Here is a 19,915-nt window from a genome sequence, read left to right as displayed (position 1 = left end):
CAAGAAGGGAGAAGTTGAAGATGACCCTCATATTTTTAACCACAAGGTAGACGGTTATGCCATTTGAGGAAAACAGAATTTAGGTTGAGGAACACTTTTGGTGAAGGAAGAAAACAAGATGACTTTAACACCATTGAGTCTGACTCATTTGTGGCATATTTATTTATTTAATGACAATGACATACTTTATTCTAGGTTCTTGGAATACAAAGCTTAAAAAAAAAAAAGAAAAGAAAACACAGATAAGGCCCTCACTCTCATGGAACATGCTTTCCATTAGGGACATATTGATAAAAACAAGGTAAAAAAAAATTCAGGTTCTAATAAGCCCCAAATAGCCAGTAAAAGAAGATAATGGAAAGGGAGTAACCAGACAGGGGGATCTGTTCAGGGGTCAGGAAAGGTGTCTCTGATGAGAGGACTTTGAAACAGACACCTGAGTTGGAAGAAGTCTGTCACAGAAGGACCTAGAGTTAGAATTCCAGGCAGAGGAAATAGCAGGTGGAAAGGCTTCAAGGCAAAAACCAGCAATGCATGCTCAAGGATGAGCAAGTCTGTAACAGTTCGGCACAGAGAGGTAGATGATGAGTCACATGGGGCAGCAGGGATGCAGGGGTGTGGCTCTGGTGACATAATGTGTTTTCATTCTGAGCATACAGGAAGAGTAGTCCCCAAAGAAAAGAGATTCTGTTACCTACATTTTAAAAAGATGGCTTTGATTGCTGAGAATGGACTCAATGGAAGTGGTAAGACAAGTAAAGAAGCTCTTGGAAGTGATGGGTGTTGGCATGGGCCAGGGAGACAATGATGGGGTTGTATGAAGTGTCACCATCTAGGTGTGATTTAAAAGCAGAGCCACTGGGCCTTGGCCATGGGAGCAGGTGAGGTAGTGCTGGGGTGAGTGAGATGTCTGAAGCCAGGCAAGTGAGGAAAAGTAGTGTCATTTGTTGAGAGGATGGGGACTAATGGCAGATGGGGAAAAATTTGGTGGTAGAGTCTCGGGTATGTGGCAGGGACTTGACCATTTAGGGCTGGAATGCAGGCTGGAATGTCAAGTCTAAGATGGATTTCAGAGTCATCTCCCATGTGATCAGAATCATGGGGATTATTTTCTAAAAAAGAATGGGAAGATTGGCCACTGGGGATGAAAACTACCCAATGACACAAATAAAAGCAAAGGCAGAAAACAAGAAAAAAAGACAGTTTTTGTTTCCCACCCAGCAGGAGCTCCTATGCCTACAACAGAAATCCAGCTAGAGAAATCATGATGCTGCCTGGTCAGTGGCTTTTCTGAAGGATTGAGTCAGGAAACACAGCAAGAAGGCAGATGGAGCCAGTGCTGACAGAGATTCCAGTTTGCAGTAGAGGTGAAAAGGAGTTTCAGGCCAGTTATGGGATTAAATGCCCACAGTGGTGTCCAAGAAAATGCTTGCAAGTTTAACCTGGTAGCACACACCCACAAGGGCCTTTTGTTGTGGCAAAGGAGTAAAGAATTGTTCTAAATTCAGTAATTAGGCTTTGCAGATCAGGTGTCTAAATGGAGTCTACTCATGTAATATGTGATATTAATATTTTATGTTAACTAAACTTTTTATAACTTTGAAGAAAAATGCTTTTTTCAAGTGTTTCCTGGTGTGCTGAGAAAGTTGTGGTGTGTGGGCACCCACGCACCACCTATAAAATTAATTACACGAGGGAGTTCATGAAAAACTGCGGGGATTATACTGTTACACCATAAATGGTGTCTGAAGCCTAAGGCTGGGTGATAGTATAAAGAGAAAAGGGCTGGAAATAAAATTCTGAGTGATGTCCACGGTTACAGGTTGATAGAGAAGACCTTGAGACAGGATCTGAGTGAGAACAAATACCCTGGGACTCATCCCAGTAAAATCTGACATTAACATTATAGTCCTGGATGTTAACTAAAATGACTGTGGTGACCATTTTGCCATGTAAAAATACTGAATCATTCTGTTGCATACCTGACACCAATATAATGCTGTATGTCAATTATAGCTTAGAAAAATTGAGTAAAATCTAAGTATTTAATAAACTTTATTCCCCTTTCTTTTTTTACACTTCATTGTTTCTCTTTCCCTCAAAATGCCAAGAGTAATGAATAGAATATAAAAATAAGTAAGAAAAAGTAACATTAGTACCCCCAACTTTTTGTTTTTAACAAACTTCTTTATTTTGATGCATTGCAGGCATCTCAAATTCAAAATCAACATGAAAAGATTAATTAAATGCCCTATTTCTTCAATACGCCCAATCCTGGTCCTCATCTTACTAATTAACTCAATAGATGGCGCCATGCCATTGCTCATGGTTTAAACCCGGTGGTCAAACTTCCTTTCCCTCTAGTAGCAACTCTGTCCTATCTGCCTGTGCTTTTCCGGTGCTTTTCCCTGGATATATTTCTCCTCCGCCTGCTCTAATCTTCTCCATCCCTGCTGTCACTCCTGCAGGCCAGGCCACCTACTGCAGCGACTGCGTTGCACTCCTGACTGGTTCAAGGCAGTGTTCTCAAAAACCAGCGGGTATTTGCCTGTGTCTGAGGCCAGTCGTGATTGTCCCAACTGGGGACGGGTGCTACTGGCATTTGGTAGGTCAAGACCTGGGATGCTGGTAAGCATTTTACAATGCACAAGACAGCCCCACCAAACAAAGAATTACCTGATTCAAATTGTCAGAAGTGCTGCTCTTGAGAAAGCATGATAAAGGGACGTCCATGCTTAACCACCTGCCTTTTCCCCTGGTCACATTTCTCCAAAGTGTCTGCGTAATCTCAAAAATAAACATATACAGTTATTGTTATTTTAACATGAGACCTCTCTGTCCATCCCCGAAACCCCAGATGGACAACGATTTTATACCCAAATGACAAATCTTATTAAATAAATGCAATATTCCAGTAATGAATAATTGTTCCAATAGTTAACATTAGGAAAATGCTGGTTTTCTTAACTTACATATGAAAGAGTATTTCTCTGCACTAATTTCTCTATAGCGTGGCTGTGTACCTGCTCTTGTTAACTTATTTTATAACTATGATGTTTTTTACATTTAAGAATATGCTTACTACCAGAATCTGTATATATGATATTAGTGTTTAGTAATCAATTTCTTTTTTTTTAAAAGATTTTATTTATTTATTCGACAGAGAGAGAGATCACAAGTAGGCAGAGAGAGAGAGAAGAGGAAGCAGGCTCCCTGCTGAGCAGAGAGCCCGATGTGGGACTCGATCCCAGGACCCTGAGATCATGACCTGAGCCGAAGGCAGCGGCTTAACCCACTGAGCCACCCAGGCGCCCAAGTAATCAATTTCTTAAAAAGATTTTTTTGAAAGAGAGGGCATGAGTCGGGGGGTGGTGGGAGTGTGGCAAAGGGAGACGGAGAAGCGGACTTCTTGCTCAACAGGAAGCCCTGTGTGGGGCTCAATCCCAGGACCCCAGGATCGTGACCTGAGCCTAAGGCAGATGCCTAACCAATTGAGCCACCCAGGTGACCCTTTATTAATAGGTTTAATGTAAAAACTCCAACAGAACAGCCAAGGAAATGAAAACACTGGAAAAAATATTGCATTCACTAAACAAATTGATGGCATGGACGGAACAATAAATGAAATGATCACTGTTACAAACTACTGCTGAAACTAGCTAAACACAAATACTCCAAAAAAAAGGGAGCATTGAAAAAAACATGGTGAGTTGTGTAATTGCAAGGTTAACTGCATCATGGCTCTCCTCTCCTGATGAGATAGTGTGTACTCGAGCTCCCAGTAGATGGGGGAAAAAATACCTCTTTATCTGACATAGGATTTCAAATGGAACTCCAAATATAGTTTCCCCTAACTAAAATGGATATAGTAAGGTATGATCAGATGAAATTTATGTTGTTTTTATATTAAACACCATCCTAACAGTGAACTTGATCATGTCATGTCTTCTTAGCATCCTTCAGTGGTTTTCTTTGTCCTTTGTACTAAAAGCTGAAATTCCTGAATACACCTTCAAAAACTATGCAAGATCTGATCTCAACACATGCCATCTTTCCTACTTCTCTAGAATTTGGCCTTTTTGAACTTCTTTCAGAGCCTTGCCCATGTAATGCTCATTCATCCTTTAATCTCTGCTACTTTGCATGAGCTATTTGCTCTTTCTGGAACATTCTTCTCCACCGCAGCCTTCAACTTTCCTGGCAGGCTTTTCTAATCCCCTTACCCCACTTACTTTCAGATTTAGAGTATGAATTATTCTGTGGGAAGTGCTGAAAATTCTAAATGTTTCAGTGAGTGTCATTTTTTTTTTAAGATTTTTAAAATTTATTTCACACACAGAGAGAGATCACAAGTAGGCAGAGAGGCAGGCAGAGAGGCAGGCAGAGAGAGAGGGGGAAGCAGAGAGCCTGATGTGGGGCTCAATCCCAGGATACTGGGATCATGACCTAAGCCGAAGGCAGAAGCTTTAACCCACTGAGCCACCCAGGTGCCCCACAGTGAGTGTCATTTAAATTTCTAAGAGAGTACAACCTCTCTCCCCCAAATTAAAAAGAAAAAAAAAAAGAAAGAAAACTATTAGAAGTAAAACAATAAAACAATAAGAAGTATTTTGTCAGTATTTCTAAGTGTTGTGCTCTGGGAATACTGATTTGTGACCAGGATGTAGTACTCCTCCTCTGTTATCCATTGACTTTCATTTACATTTTGAGTTTTCCTTAGCATGATTTGCTATGCTGGTGTATACCTGTATGGAGCTCTCACAAACTATCATTAACAGTAAAATAAAAGGAATCAGTAAGAAATGGAAACAGAAGAGCGCATCACTAGGAAGGTAGAATCCAGAATAGAGTTCAAACTCCTTGAACACTCCATTCCATGTAATATTCTCTAAAATGTCCATAAAATTATTTAGGGATGATCACTTATTTTGTATGACACTAGTTTCCATAGTTTGAGTCTAGTTATGCTATTATCATCTCTAACATACATCATTTTAAAAACTAACTTTTCTGAGGTGGAATATAATTTTCATCCTGAGGATAAATGTTTTGACCTTCTCTTTAGAAGAGAAAATGTAAAAATCATCTTAATGCTTAGTGATGGGGAGACTGTGTGTCGACTCACCCTGGGATATCAGGAAGTCCATTTTGGCTCAGTTTGAAGTCTGATTTCCAACAGGGCTGTGCCCTTGCTCTCTAAGTCCTCTGAAGTTTTAGCTGATACTATTAGGGAGTAAAATATGATAATCTGTCAAACTTTCAATGAATGCTTTCCTTAAATATAATAGGAGTTTTATGACCAAATGGCAACGTAGTTTGAATTTTATTTGAACAGCAAGTCCATATTTATGCATGGGACATTATATTGTATATATAAATTATGGTGTTCAAATAAGGCACAGAGGCATTCTAGAGGTTAGCAGTTTAAAGATTTTATTTATTTATTTGACAGACAGAGATCACAAGTAGGCAGAGAGGCAGGTGCTGGGGGCATGGGGGACGGAAACAGTCTTCCTGCTGAGCAGAGAGCCTGATATGGGCCTAGATCCCAGGACCCTGGGATCATGACCTGAGCTGAAGGCAGAGGCTTTAACCCACTGAGTCACCCAGGCACCCTGAGGTTAGCAGTTTAGAAAGCAAATCCTTTCTGTGTTAGAGAGAAACATCTCAAGATTCTTAAGATTCTGAAACATGTAGGTATTTGAAAGTGAAAAAGACACAGTATTAGAGATGTGTACATTACTCTATGTGGAAGGTAATTTTAACTGGAAAATGACTGTTGTACCCCAGTCATTAAGGATGCTCAGCAATAATCCTTCCTACTCTCCAAGCACACTCCAGGCACTTAACTTAGATACAGATACAAGATCTGACTCAGCCAATGGAAAAAGTGTAAGAGCGAGGAGAATCTTTTCTAGGCAGAAGACTTTTAGAACCAGGGTAGGATTTTTCAGCTGCCTTTATGCACGTTCCACTGACTGGTGATATTCAAGATGATGGAGGCTCCATCAGTTTGCATCCCTTAGTGAGGATGGTGAGTGTGTGTAGAAATATACCTCTGTCATTTTGAGTCACATGATTTTGGGGCTTTTTGTAACAACAGCATAATGTAGCCTATCCTGATCCATACAGTAGGCTCTTGTTACCTTGTTACTCAACTTAGGTTGAGAAAAAATCAGAATATCAGAGTACATTTAATTTTTCTGGAATTGATACCATTTTATTAGGAGGCCATAGGGAAAGTGTACAAAGGAGAAGGTAATCAAATATCAAAGAGCTATAATTTTATATATGACAGCTAGCTGTAACTAAGTAAAAAGAGTTGAATTTTCTTTTGTAATTTATTCTACTAGATAAATATATTAATTGCTTAACATAATCATGTATGTATTATCTGCCTACAAATTATAATCTCTCTCTATGTGTTTGACTCATAGGTCTTGAAACTCCCAGACTATTTGGTTGTATATATTCAAACTCCTGAAATATGTTAGCCCATCGGAGACAGACTACAGAATGACTATGGTGGAAATGATAAAAAATTAGTTAAAAAATAAGTGTACAAATTACTGAATTCTCTCTAATCTTAAAGTATGCTGCTTAGGGATTTTTTATGTCCTGATTTATATTATCCATTGGGGAAAAAATACTTGGTTACTTAGTTAGATGGTCAGTGTTTTTGAGGGCAGACTTTTCTTAGATGTTTAAGAGTTTCTAGCCCTTGGAATATACTCTGAACTGTTTTGAATATTTGAATACTTAGAACTAAATGAACTGGCAAGTAATAACAGCCATGCCATGTGAATGGTGACCCACAAAACTGTATTAAAATTAATGTTAACAAACTAATGATTTCTCTTTCTATAATAGAGGTATAGCATGACTCACATTTAGGGAGTAGCTGGTTGTTGGGAGCTCATTGGAGTAAGCTCTCATTTTGATCACAGAGAACACATTTCTGTTTAATACTGTGATTAGAAATGGTAGATTTGTTAATTAAGGGCCTTGTATTCCACTGAGGTGTGGGTATGCCACACAAACTAGATTAATTGCAGTGTCTTCTGGGAATTTGAATCTTGGCTGGTATATCTGCTAAAATACTATTTTTGGCAGCAACTGGATGTTTATAGTACCCTTTTCTGATATAAATTTGTTAGGTAAAAGCAAAAAAAAAATACTGCATGTCTGTGCTGTCAGGAAAGTATGGGAATTAATCTGAGGCAGAAAATTAGGAGAAAGACAGAGTCAAAGGGCTAAGCCAGTATTGAAGCCTGTATTTGCTCTAGGTTATTTATTTATTCTTGATGGTCTAGCATGCTCTCTTAATGGTCATATTTGTGAAAAACAAAAGATAAAGTTTAGGACTAATGTGTGAGGTCTGATTGGAGATCCTTTTCCTATATGTGCTGTAACACACACACAATAGAGCTGAGTTTCTAGAGTTGACAGCTTTAGTCACTAAAGCAGAAAAACAAAACTCAACCCACAAAGGGAGAGAATGGGTATATATACCTGTCTTAGTTTTGGCTCTAAGCAAGTGAGAAAAAAGTGAAAAATCTCATGGGAGCTCAGGGCTAGAATTCATACTATCTATATGGTCTCAAAAAATCAAGCTGGAAATCTAGTTTAAAGTTGATCCTGTGTTGTTAGTATTCTATGTACTAGCTAGAAGTAAATACAAATCTACTTAAAGCAATAGAACACCAGATGAGACCTCAAAGTATTTCTGTAGAGGGGATTCCATGAAATATATGCTCATGCAAAAAAATTACCAAATAAAATAGGAAATAAGATCCCTTGTCACTAGAAGGAGAAAACCACTGAAACAAGCCTGCAATGTCTGGATCTTACAATTTTAAAATAGTATTTTTAATGTTTATAGAAATGGATTGTATGGACATATAGTATGGGGAACAATACCATCCAGTTTTCCCAAGTAAATTGGAAAAAGGTAAAACTTAAGAAATATGGAAAATGTAATAACTAAAATTAGAAACTCATTGGTTAGATAATAGAGTATATTATACAAAGTTAAAGAATGAAACTGGAAAGAGAGGACTGAAAAAATTATATGAATTCAGTTATATGAGACAGATGTAAAATGATATATTAAGAGAACTTAAGTATGGGGTGCCTGGTTGGTTTAGTGGGTTAAACCTCTGCCTTTGGGTTAGGTCATGATCTCAGGGTCCTGGGATTGAGCCTCACATTGGGCTCTCTGCTCAGCAGGGAGCCTGCTTCCCTCCCCTGCCCTCACCTGCCTCTCTGCCTACTTGTGATCTCTCTCTGTGTCAAATAAATAAATAAAATCTTAAAAAAGGAAAAAAAGAGAACTTAAGTATAAAATGGGAGGGTCCAACATGGAATATAATGAGTTATAAAAGAAGAGAATAGAGAGGATAAGGGACTGGTAATATAAAAAGGTATACTGGTCTAATATTTTCTAGAATTGAAGAAGGCCTTAAATCCATGTAGTCAGGGAGCCCTAAAAATTTGAGCAGGATAAATAAAATGAAATTCACATCTAGATACATCATGATAAATCTGAAGTATAACACTAAAGATAAGATAAAAAAGAAAGCAACTAGAAAGAAATAGAAGTTATTTACAAAGGAACAAGTAGATTGAGACAGTAGAATTATAACTTGAAAGTATTGAGAGAACAAACTGTCAACCTAGAATTTGATACCTATCAAAAATATCTTTCAAAAAAGTGGGAGAAATAAAGACTAATAACAGGCTTTTAGTAGAAGAACTTCTGAAGAATTCATGTCAGAAAGAAGAAAGATAATTCTGGAAGAAAGCTCAGAAAGCTATAAGGAATGGGATGTGTTTCACCCAGTCTTAATTATCTCTTCATATTCCCTTGGCTCCACCTCCTTCTCAGACCCTCAGTCACTTGCTCTGCTTTACAACTACTGCATCCCATGGATTTGTCTTTGACTTGTGCAGTTCTACTACTTGAGGATAGCTAATGATTAAGCTTCCCTGTCTGCTGTTGGGCCACCGGGCTAAGCAACTATATACCTTGTATCTCTGGATATTTTTCCACTTTCAGACTTGGATGCAAGTCCACATGGCAGGGTGTAGGATCTCCATCCTAGGGGGCCACTTGGGGGCCAAATGAGAATCTTGGAATTGTAGGAAGAGTTAATTCCTCTATGGCAAATTTTAATTATTTTAATTAGTAGGTATAAGGTATAAGGCAGGCAAGTATATACATTTTCTCTTCTCCTTTTCTTCCATGTACTTCTCCAAGAGATGATTATTTTTTACAGCCCTGTAGATGGTAAATATATGCAAAGACTGAACAAAATAAGGGGTACATGGATGGCTCAGTTGATAAAGCATGTGACTCTTAATCTTGGGGTCATGATTTTGAGGTTCATATTGCATGTAGGGCTTACTTAAATAAAAATTCAAAAACAATTGCACAAAGTAAAATGAAAATTATTTAAGCAAATTAGAAAAAATAATTAGAAAAATTAGAGCTTATGGGGTTAAAAATGGAAATAGTACTAAAATCCTAGACAGCAACCAAAATTCTTGTTGGGGTAAAAAAAGTTATAAGATTCTGGTCTTGCTTAATTTTGGTTAACTTTCAACTTTGTAAATTTAATCAGGAATATTAAAATTTCCAGAGTAAATAATAAAAACATATAATGGAGTGATTTCTAAAGAAGTAGAGAAAAAAAATAAGGGGAAACAAGTAATATTAGTACCCCCAGTCTAAAATCCACAGCTAATATCATCCTCAATGAGAAAAAAACAGAGCTTTTCCTCTATGGTCAGAAATAAGGCAACAATGTCCACTGTCACTATGCTATATAACATAATCCTAGAAGTCCTAGCCATAGCAATCAGGCAACATAAAGAAATAAAAAGCATAAAAATCAACAAGGAAAGAGGTCAAGCTTTTTTTTTTTTTTTTTTTTTTTTTTTTTTTTTTTTTTGGTAAATGACAAGGTACTCTATATAGAAAACCCAAAAGACTCCATGCTGAAACTGCTAGATCTGGTAATGGATTCAGTAAAGTCACAGGATACAAAATCAGTGTACAGAAATCTGTTGTATTTCTATATACCAATATTGAATCAGCAGAAAGAGAAGTCAAGAATCAATCCAGGGACGCCTGGGTGGCTCAGTTGGTTGGACGACTGCCTTCGGCTCAGGGCGTGATCCTGGAGTCCCGGGATCGAGTCCCGCATCAGGCTCCCAGCTCCATGGGGAGTCTGCTTCGCTCTCTGACCTTCTCCTCGCTCGTGCTCTCTCTCACTGTCTCTCTCTCTCAAATAAATAAATAAAATCTTAAAAAAAAAAAAAAAGATACATTGTAGCATCTTTAAAAAAAAAAAAAAAAAAGAATCAATCCCATTTACAATTGCACCAAAACTAATAAAATACCTAGGAACAAACCTAACGAAAGAGGTAAAAGACTGGTATTCTGAAAACTATAAAACACTCTTGAAAGAAATTGAAAATGACAAAGAAATAGAAAGACATTCCATTCTCATGGATTTCAAGACAAATATTGTTAAATGTCTTTGTTACACAAAGCAGTCTATACATTTAATGCAATCCCTATCAAAATATGAATAGGATTTTTCACAGAGCTGGAAGAAAAAATCTTAAAATTTGTATGGAACCACAAAAGACCCCAAATAGCCAAAGCAATCTTGAGAAAGAAAAGCAAAGCTGAGGGCTTCACAATTCTGGACTTCCTATTATATTGTAAAAGCTGTAGTGATCAAGACAGTATGGCATTAGCACAAAAATAGACATAGAGATCAGTGGAGCAGAATAGAAAACCCAGAAATGAACCCACAATTGTATGGTCAATTAATATTTTTGACAGAGCAGGAAAGAATATCTAATGGGAAAAAGATAGTCTCTACAACAAATGGTGTTGGGAAAACTGGACTAATTTCTTACACCATACACAAAAATAAACTCAAAATGGATGACAGACCTAAATGTAAGACCTGAAACCATAAAAATCCTAAAAGAGAGCACAGGCAGTAACCCCTTTGACATTAGCTGTAGCACCTTCTTACTAGATATGTCTCCTGAGGCAAGGGAATCAAAAGCAAAAATAAACCATTGGGACTTCGTCAAAATAAAAAGCTTCTGCACAGTGAAGGAAACAATCAACAAAATTAAAAGGCAGCCTATGGAATGGGAGAAGATACTTGCAAATGACCCAGCTGACAAAGGGTTAGTATCCAAAATATGTAAAAAACTTATCAAATTCGACATCTAAAAAACAAGTAATCCAGTTTAAAAATGGGCAGAAGACATGAATAGACATTTTTCCAAAGAAGACATCCAGATGGCTAACAGATACATGGAAAGATGCTCAACATCACTCATTATCAGGGAAATGCAAGTCAAAACTACAATGAGATTCATCTCACACTGGTGAGAATGGCTTGAATCAACAACAGAGGAGATAGCAGTTGTTGACCAGGGTTTAGGGAAAGGGGAACCTTCTTGCACTGTTGGTGGGAATGCAAAGTGGTGCAACCACTGTGGAAAACAATATGAAAGTTCCTCAGAAAGTTGAAGATAGAGCTACCCTATGATCCAGCAGTTGTACTACTAGGTATTTACCCAAAGAATACAAAAATACTAATTCAAAGGGATACATGCACCCCTATGTTTTTAGCAGCATTATCTACAATAGCCAAATTATGGAAAGAGCCCAAATGTCCACTGACTGATGAATGGATAAAAAGATGTGGTGTATATTTACACAGTGCAATATTACTCAGCCACACAAAAGAATGAAATCTTGACATTTGCAATGATGTGGATGGAGCTAGAAACTATTATGCTAAGTGAAAAAAGGACAAATACCATGTGATTTCACTCATGTGGAATTTAAGAAACAAAACAGATGCCCATAGGGGAGGAAAAGAAAGAGGCAAACCAAGAAACTGACTCTTAATTATAGAGAACAAGTTGATGGTTACCAGAGAGGAGGTAGGTGGGGGGTGGGGGTGGGGATAGGTCAAATGGGTCATGGGAATTAAGAAGGGCACTTACGATGAACTCTGAGTGTTGTATGTGTTGAATCACTTAATTTTACACCTGAAATTAATAATGCACTATGTTAACTAACTGTACTTTAAATAAAAACTTAAAAAAATAAGAAGAAAGAAACATGGAAAAAAAAACCCCTCCTATTCTATCCAAAAAAAAAAGGCAAGAAGGGGGAGGAAGAAAAAATAGAAAGCACAAAATAAGATGTGTTATCTGTAATCACAATCAACATAAATGGAAAATCTACACTTAGGAAAAAAGACCTTGGACTTGGTGAAAACACTGAAAACTGAAGTATAGGCCACTTAAGAAAACATAGCAAAAACATAAAGCCTCAGGTGAAGGTCAGAGTTAGGAAAAGACAGTGCCACTCAAGTATTGCACACACACCTTCCCTCTGACGTTACTGTTTTAATGTCTGAAGAAGTAAATTTTTAATGTGTAAAACATTTTTAGAGACAAAGAGGATCACCATTAATAAAAGTTTCAAATTATCAGGAAGATACAACATTATTAGCTTAAGTACTTCTAATAGTTTTGAAATATGTAAAACAAATGTACACATTATAAACAGAGATTGACAAGCCCACATCATAGTGAGAGATTTTTTAACAGATCTCTTTCAACAAATGTTGAGCAATTTGAACAACATTAATTGTTATAAACTTAATATTTCAGTAGCTTAAAACAATATAAATTTATTTCTAATAAAGAGTCTAACAGGTGTTCCTAGTTGGGAGGAAGGTGTCTGTGGCATGTGGGGGCCCTGTGCAAGTGTGGTCATTTAGGCACCCAGGACAACAGATGGTCTCAACTCATCATCTCCAAGATCACGCCAAGTATCAAACTTTAACCAGAAAGAAAGCATGGAAGATCACATGGGAAATTTATAAGATAGCCTAAAAGTGGCTTATTTTGCTTCCATTCTTATTCCGTTTGCCAGAACTTGAACATACCTAACTGTGAGAAAGACTGAGCAAATAAGTTCATTTGAATATAAGATCAATATTTTATTTATTTTTTTTTTAAAAAACATTTATTTAGGGAGAGAGAGCAGTGGGGTGAGCAGAAAGAGAGAATCCTCAGGCAGACTCCCTGCTGAACACAGAGCCTGACTGGGGGCTTGATCTCATGACCCTGAGATTATGACCTGAGCCAGAACCATGAGTCAAATGCTTAACTGACTGAGCCACCCAGATTCCTCTAAGATCAGTATTCTAAAAAGTAAGTTGCACTTTTATGCAAAACACTAAAGAGAAAATTTTAACATAATAGAGACAAGAATATGTAGTATTAGGAACAATTCCTACAAAAGATAAGCAATTTATGGGAATACTTACAGAAGACCAGAATAAATGGAAAGATATATTATATTCACGAATAGGAAGATTAGGCATCATAAAGATGTCAGTTCTCTCCAAATTGATCTAGAAATTTAGAACAAGTAACTCAAAATCCCAACAGGAATTTTTGTGGAATTCAGCACAGTGGTCCTCATGTTTGTATGAAAGAGCAAAGACCCTCCATTAGAAGATGAATCAGGTGGTTGGGGTGGTGTGGTAGGGGGGAAACTGGTCTGGCAGAGAGTAAGGATTGACAACGCTTCACTGATTAAAATAGTGTGGTATTGGCACAGGACATACAGCAGACGGATGGAGTGAAATAGAAGGTCTGGAAACATGATTTATGAAAGAGTTGGTACTGCATAATATTTAGCAAAGATGAACTTTGCAATAACTGGTGCTTGGAGAGTTACCTGTGAGGGAAGACCGTGATATATGACATCCATATCCATGATATGGATTTATATATTCTGCCATGTATACTACAGAGATCAATCCCATTAGATCAAATACACAATCGGTAAAAACAAATCGTTAAGATGTTTAGAAGAACATAGAGGAGAGTATCTCTATGATCTCAGAGTAGGAGAGGCTTTGTTTTTGTTTTGTTTGTTTATATATAATGTATTATTTGCCCCAGGAGTACAGGTCTGTGAATCATCAGGCTTCAACATTTCACAGCACTCACCATAGCAAATACCTTCACCAATGTCCATAACTCAGTCACCCTATCCCTACCTCCCCCATCCCCAGCAACCCTGTGTTTTGAGAGATTGAGTCTCTTATGGTTTGTCTCCCTCCTGATCCCATCTTGTTTCATTTTTTAAAAGTAATAAATAAAAGTGCTAAATATTAAGGTTAAATTATATAAAATTAACCAATTAAAGAACTCCTCTCCATCAAAAGATGCCTCATGGAGATTCAAATAATAAATAATAAATCAAAAGAAGATATTTGCTTCACACATAACTATTTTGTTAATATCCACAGTTTATAGATGTTATCTATGGTACAATAAGAAAAGATGGTCTGTTAGAAAAATGGGCAAAAGACCTATTGAGGCATTTCATAGAAGATTAAGTATAGACAACATGAGAAAAATTTAATCTCATGTTTATACCAGTAGTTAGAACCCAGGAGAAAGCAGAAATATGAGATTTTAACTTCCTTTTTATAAATGAGTTTATTTTTTCAGGCCTGTACACCATCACTCTCCATTCTCCTTTCGTTCTTCTTCTTTAGCCATTTTCATCTTTCTGATCTACTGCATAGTAGGACAGGCTGGTAAGTAAAATGTAATTTTGAAAATTTCCATGGGTTTGCTTCTTTCTTGGGGTATAGTGCTGCTTCAGACACTATTTGGGTGAGTCTCCGGGTTTTGCCTTTATCTCAATTGAATGAGTCATATTTTTTAGTTCAATGGGGAGAAAAGAAGAAATTGATCCCTTTGTTTAAAAATCATCAAGTTTAGAATGGTACATTTTGAGCTACCTGATTTTTAACAATAGAGAGACTTAGGTTAAGAGAATTATTTGTCTTAGTCTATTAATTCATGCCTCTGGCTTTTAATATGCTCAAGTTATATTATTACTCCCAGAAACTAGTTTTCTGTGCTACTATTTGTCATTTTCTATATGTGAATAATCTGTTCACTTTCCCCCCCAATACTTAAAGTTTTGACATAAGCCCGACACCATCACAGCCGTGTAAACTTTATTGCTAAGGGCAACAATTCTGACTTAGCTATGAGGAGAAATATTTCTATATTTACTTACTCAGGGAGTTCAAGTTCACTGGAGTACCTCATCTTTTTTGCTTGAGGACCCTGGAATAGAGGAAATACCCTGCCTCCCAGGGAGATTTATTAGTTTCAGAGAGTATAGATGTATGTTGTCACCTACATGCTCAAAAGGAATACTGCTAATGTTTAATTATTTTCAAGGGGAAAGTGCAATGAGGTCATGGAGAAGTTGGCAAAAGGATAAAAACACTTGTAATGCATGGTTTATAGTCAAAGTTGGACATAGGTTAGTTTTTCTTTGTGTTTTATATCCTGTGACTTCTGCCTTTCACAAGTTCTGTATACTGGCTCTTGTCCTGATTCACCATTCATTCAGTTTTCAACACATTTTTGAGCACCATGGGTGTTTGTGGAACATGAGTGAACAAAACTAACAAAAATCCTTGTCTTCATGGGGCTTGAATTCCAATGGTGGAAGGTTGGCAGTAAACAGTCCACATAATGAATAAGTGAATTAAATGGAGTGTTGGAAATGGCTGTGTACCATAGAGGAAAGGAATAGACCGGATCAAGGGCACAAGATTGTTGACAGGAGGTGGTTGAAATCTTGAATAGGGTTTTCAGGCTAGGCTTTCACATCTGAGTGGAAATTGCAGGAAGCAAGGGAGTATGTCAGGCTGTTATTTGGAAGGAGTGTATTAGGCAGAGAGAATAATAGTCATTGCAAAGGCTCAGGGCAAGGGCATGCTTGGTGCACAGAGGGACAGGAAAGAGGCCAGAGTGACTGGAGTGGAGTGAGCACAGGGGAAAGAGATAGGACCTGAATCCTGAGAGTGAGTGGCAGGGAGTGGAGGGAGGGTCAAGTGTTGGAGGAAGGCAGGCTCTTAAAGCTTTGTAGGCCATTAACAGATGGCCTACAAAGGGATACCTTTGTAAGTACATAGAAGGGATACCTCCGGGTGCCCTAAATGGTTGAGCACAGACTGCTAGGGAGCAAGTGAACAAGGAGAGAGCCCAGTTGGGACACTGTTGTGTTGCCAAGTAGAGCTGTTCCTGATTGAGGTTGGGGGCAGAGAGTAGAAAAATGGAGGTGGGCAGCATTTCCTGACAGACTGGACATAGGATTTAAAAGAAAGACAGAAGTCCAGCATGACAGCCGGGTGTTGAGTCTGAGCAGCGCAAGAACATTGTCCTGGACAGAAAGAGTGAGGACTGCATGCAGAGCAGGTGTTGGGGGATGGGAGAAGACCAAGAGTTTGGTTTTAGATCTTTAAATCTTGTACTATTAGAGATAGAGACGCAGTTGAAGGGAGAGGCATAGGTTGGAGGCACATATGGAAGACCAGAACACGTGTTGCTTGCATTTAAAGCCGAGAGTCTGATTGAGATGGTCAAGGGAGTAAGTGAGGAGGGAAACAAGGTGATAGAGTGCCTGGGGTGCTCCATGCTCAGGAGGTTACGGTGATGGAGGGCAACGAGCAGAGGAGATGGAGACTAAGGAGCCAAGCTGATAGGACAGAGTTCAAGAGAATGGGGGGATCTGGTAGCCCAGTGAAGGAAGTATATCATGGTGGAGGGGGATTGCCATTGTTTTAAAAGCTGCTGAGACACTTCTCCAATGAAGACATACAAATGGCTATCAGACACATGAAAAAATGTTCATCATCACTAGCCATTAGGGAGATTCAAATTAAAACCACATTGAGATATCACCTTACACCACTTAGAATGGCCAAAATGAGCAAGACAGGAAACAACGTGTGTTGGAGAAGGTGTGGAGAAAGGGGAACCCTCTTACACTGTTGGTGGGAATTCAAGTTGGTGCAGCCAGTTTGGAGAACAGTGTGGAGATTCCTTAAGAAATTAAAAATAGAGCTTCCCTATGACCCTGCCATTGCACTCCTGGGTATTTACCCCAAAGATACAGATGTAGTGAAAAGAAGGGCCATCTGTACCCCAGTGTTCATAGCAGCAATGGCCACGGTCGCCAGACTGTGGAAAGAGCCAGGATGCCCTTCAATGGATTAATGGATAAGGAAGATGTGGTCCATATACACTATGGAGTATTATGCCTCCATCAGAAAGGATGAATACCCAACTTTTGTATCAACATGGACGGGACTGGAAGAGATTATGCAGACTGAAATAAGTCAAGCAGAGAGAGTCAATTATCATATGGTTTTACTTATTTATGGAGCATAACAAATATCATGGAGGACATGGGGAGATGCAGAGGAGAAGGGAGATGAGGAAAATTGGAGGGGGAGATGAACCATGAGAGACTATGGACTCTGAAAAACAATCTGAGGGTTTTGAAGGGGCAGGGGGTGGGAGGTTGGGGGAGCCAGATGGTGGGTATTATGGAGGGCATGTATGGCAAGGAGCATGGTGTGGTGCATAAACAATGAATTCTCTTACGCTGAAAAGAAATTAATTTTAAAAAAGCTGCTGAGAAGTCAGGTAAGTAGAGGACTAAGAGTGGGGCTTCAGTTCAGTAGAGAGGGCAGTCTCATTGGTGCAATGGGCACTGAAAACCTGAAGGAAGTGGGTTGCAGAGAAATGGGAGAGGAATTAGGCACAGGGAAATAGCTAGAAGTATCAACTCCTCTGAAGAGTTCTGCAAAGAAGTATGTCTGTAGCTGGCAGGGGAAAATTTGGGGGCTGTTTTTGTTCATTATTAAGAAGAGAGAAATAAGAGTAGGCAAAGAGAATAATCCAACAGAGAGGGAAAATTTGAGGTTGGAGAAGCAAGAGTGTTCCGTGCCTTCCTTCAGTTTCTTTATCTACCATGAATTTCACTCTCTTATTTCCTCAGCTCATTTCTCCATAAAATGCATTTGTTGCTTGGCCTATCTGGCCGGCACAGACTTTGGAATGTCACCCATCAGCACCTCTGTTCAAAATAGAGCAAAAATGATTTAAATTGTATAAAGAAGACTGAAAAACCGACAGCAGGTAATAGGTGAAGCTCTTCAGATTCTAACAGTCACATTTTGATTAAACCTGAATGCATACTTTTTAAGGATTGAGAGTTTGGAGTTTACTATAAAATTCTAGAAAGAAAGCATGAAAATGACAAGGTTGTACCCTCCGATTTTCGAGGGAGGTTTGGAAGGGCCCGGAAGAATCTGCCTTCTCTGGTCAAATGTAGAACAGTAATTTGCTGTGGTGGAGAAGTCACCTTCAATGCCAGTGGTGTCTGCAGTCCTCAGTTACCAGAAGCTGGAGATGGAACTGATGCTCTAAAGGAAATGCCAGAGAGTGGAGACAAGTGCCTAAAATATTCTAGTACAACCCCTTCTTTATAGCCTCTCCTGTGACCTTCAACAAGTCATTTAACCTTCATGCTGAACAATCCATCAAATTCACTCTTAGATTTGAGTTATCTCTGGTTTCACATTTCTGTTTGATTTCCCATGTTAATGGTTCTTGCTCTTTGCCCTCCTTAGGACACCATTGTCTTGGAATCATGGCAGGCCTTTGGGTGTATGATGTCTAGTGTTTGGGTCATTTGATAAGAGGTAAAAAGCCTCACAGCTGTTTTAAGACTATTTTGGCATGGGTGTGGGGATTTCCTGCCTTTTCTCTTCTCCTCTTCTTAAAGCAAAAGAAAAATGACTTCAGGTTGAGATTTCAACTACAAAAGAGTAGCCATTCAGTGACCACATGTACAGAAAATGCCTAGGAATAGGTATTTTGGAGCTTTTAAAGAATGAATCCTAATTTCCATACTGTGTTCAGTTTAAATATTTCAAAGCCTCAGAGGCTTAGCCATTTCCTGATGCGGTTTTCTACCTATTAGGAGACTACCTTGTGTTCTGAAGCCTGAAGCTTAGAAGTTCCAATTAAAGAACAAAGACATAAAGAATATAAAGAAATGAGAGTAGCTTGTCGTGATAACTACTGTTAACATTATGTTTGTGAAAATAAGCTAAATGAAGCAACATCGATTCCTCGGTGATTATTTCACTGTTCACATATGCTGGAAACTCTTAGGACCCTTAATAACCTTCAATGCTTACTGATTCAGATGCTTATAATTTGATACCAGTGAAGTGTATCACCAGAGAAACCAGCAGCAAAGCCATAAAACCTTTGATTTACATCTTGGGGCTATCTGGAGTGAAATTGCTTTTCCTTTGTGGGCTGCATGGAGAAAGAGACATCACCATTGGTGGGAAAGAGATTTGAGCTTTATGGTTTCCAAAGAAGATCAATTTTCATTTATTAATAATATCTCATTATGTGGTGCTTAAGTGGAGGATAAATAATTCCTTCCATATCAGGGGTATTCCATGGTACTTTTAAGTGCTTTTGTTAAGTGCTTTCTCATTTAGTTAGAGAAGAGTAAAGTAGCTGCTGAAGACTCCTCATTTTAAGGCCTGGCTATGAGTTATTGCTCCCCTGTAGCTTTTCTGGGCATATGCTTAGGGAAAGGGAGATGGATAATGAAAAATATAATTATATTCTCTTTCCTTGGCTAGGAAGCACCAGTGTGAGCGCTTTCTGGTAAGCCCGATTCTTAAAAACAAAAGAGCTGTGTGGCAAGGTAATTGATTAAGAAGGAAAGTACAGAGGATGATGACCTTTGTTCAATGACAGAGAAAGATGAAATTGATTTGAAGTTAAAAAGAAAAGAAAAAGAAAAAAATAGATTCATTAGACAGTCTGTGGCTGCTATGGAAGGTGACTTTATCCTTCCCTAAAGATTAAAAAAATTCTTAGCAATTCTTAGAAATGGTTCAGTTCAGTTATTGATGGTATAGTTACCAAGTTCTAGGGAATCTCA

Source organism: Neovison vison, chromosome 11 (genome assembly GCF_020171115.1).
Source record: "Neovison vison isolate M4711 chromosome 11, ASM_NN_V1, whole genome shotgun sequence".
Taxonomy (NCBI): domain Eukaryota; kingdom Metazoa; phylum Chordata; class Mammalia; order Carnivora; family Mustelidae; genus Neogale; species Neogale vison.
The sequence above is the reverse complement of the archived record's forward strand: the minus strand, read 5'-3'. Positions refer to the sequence as shown.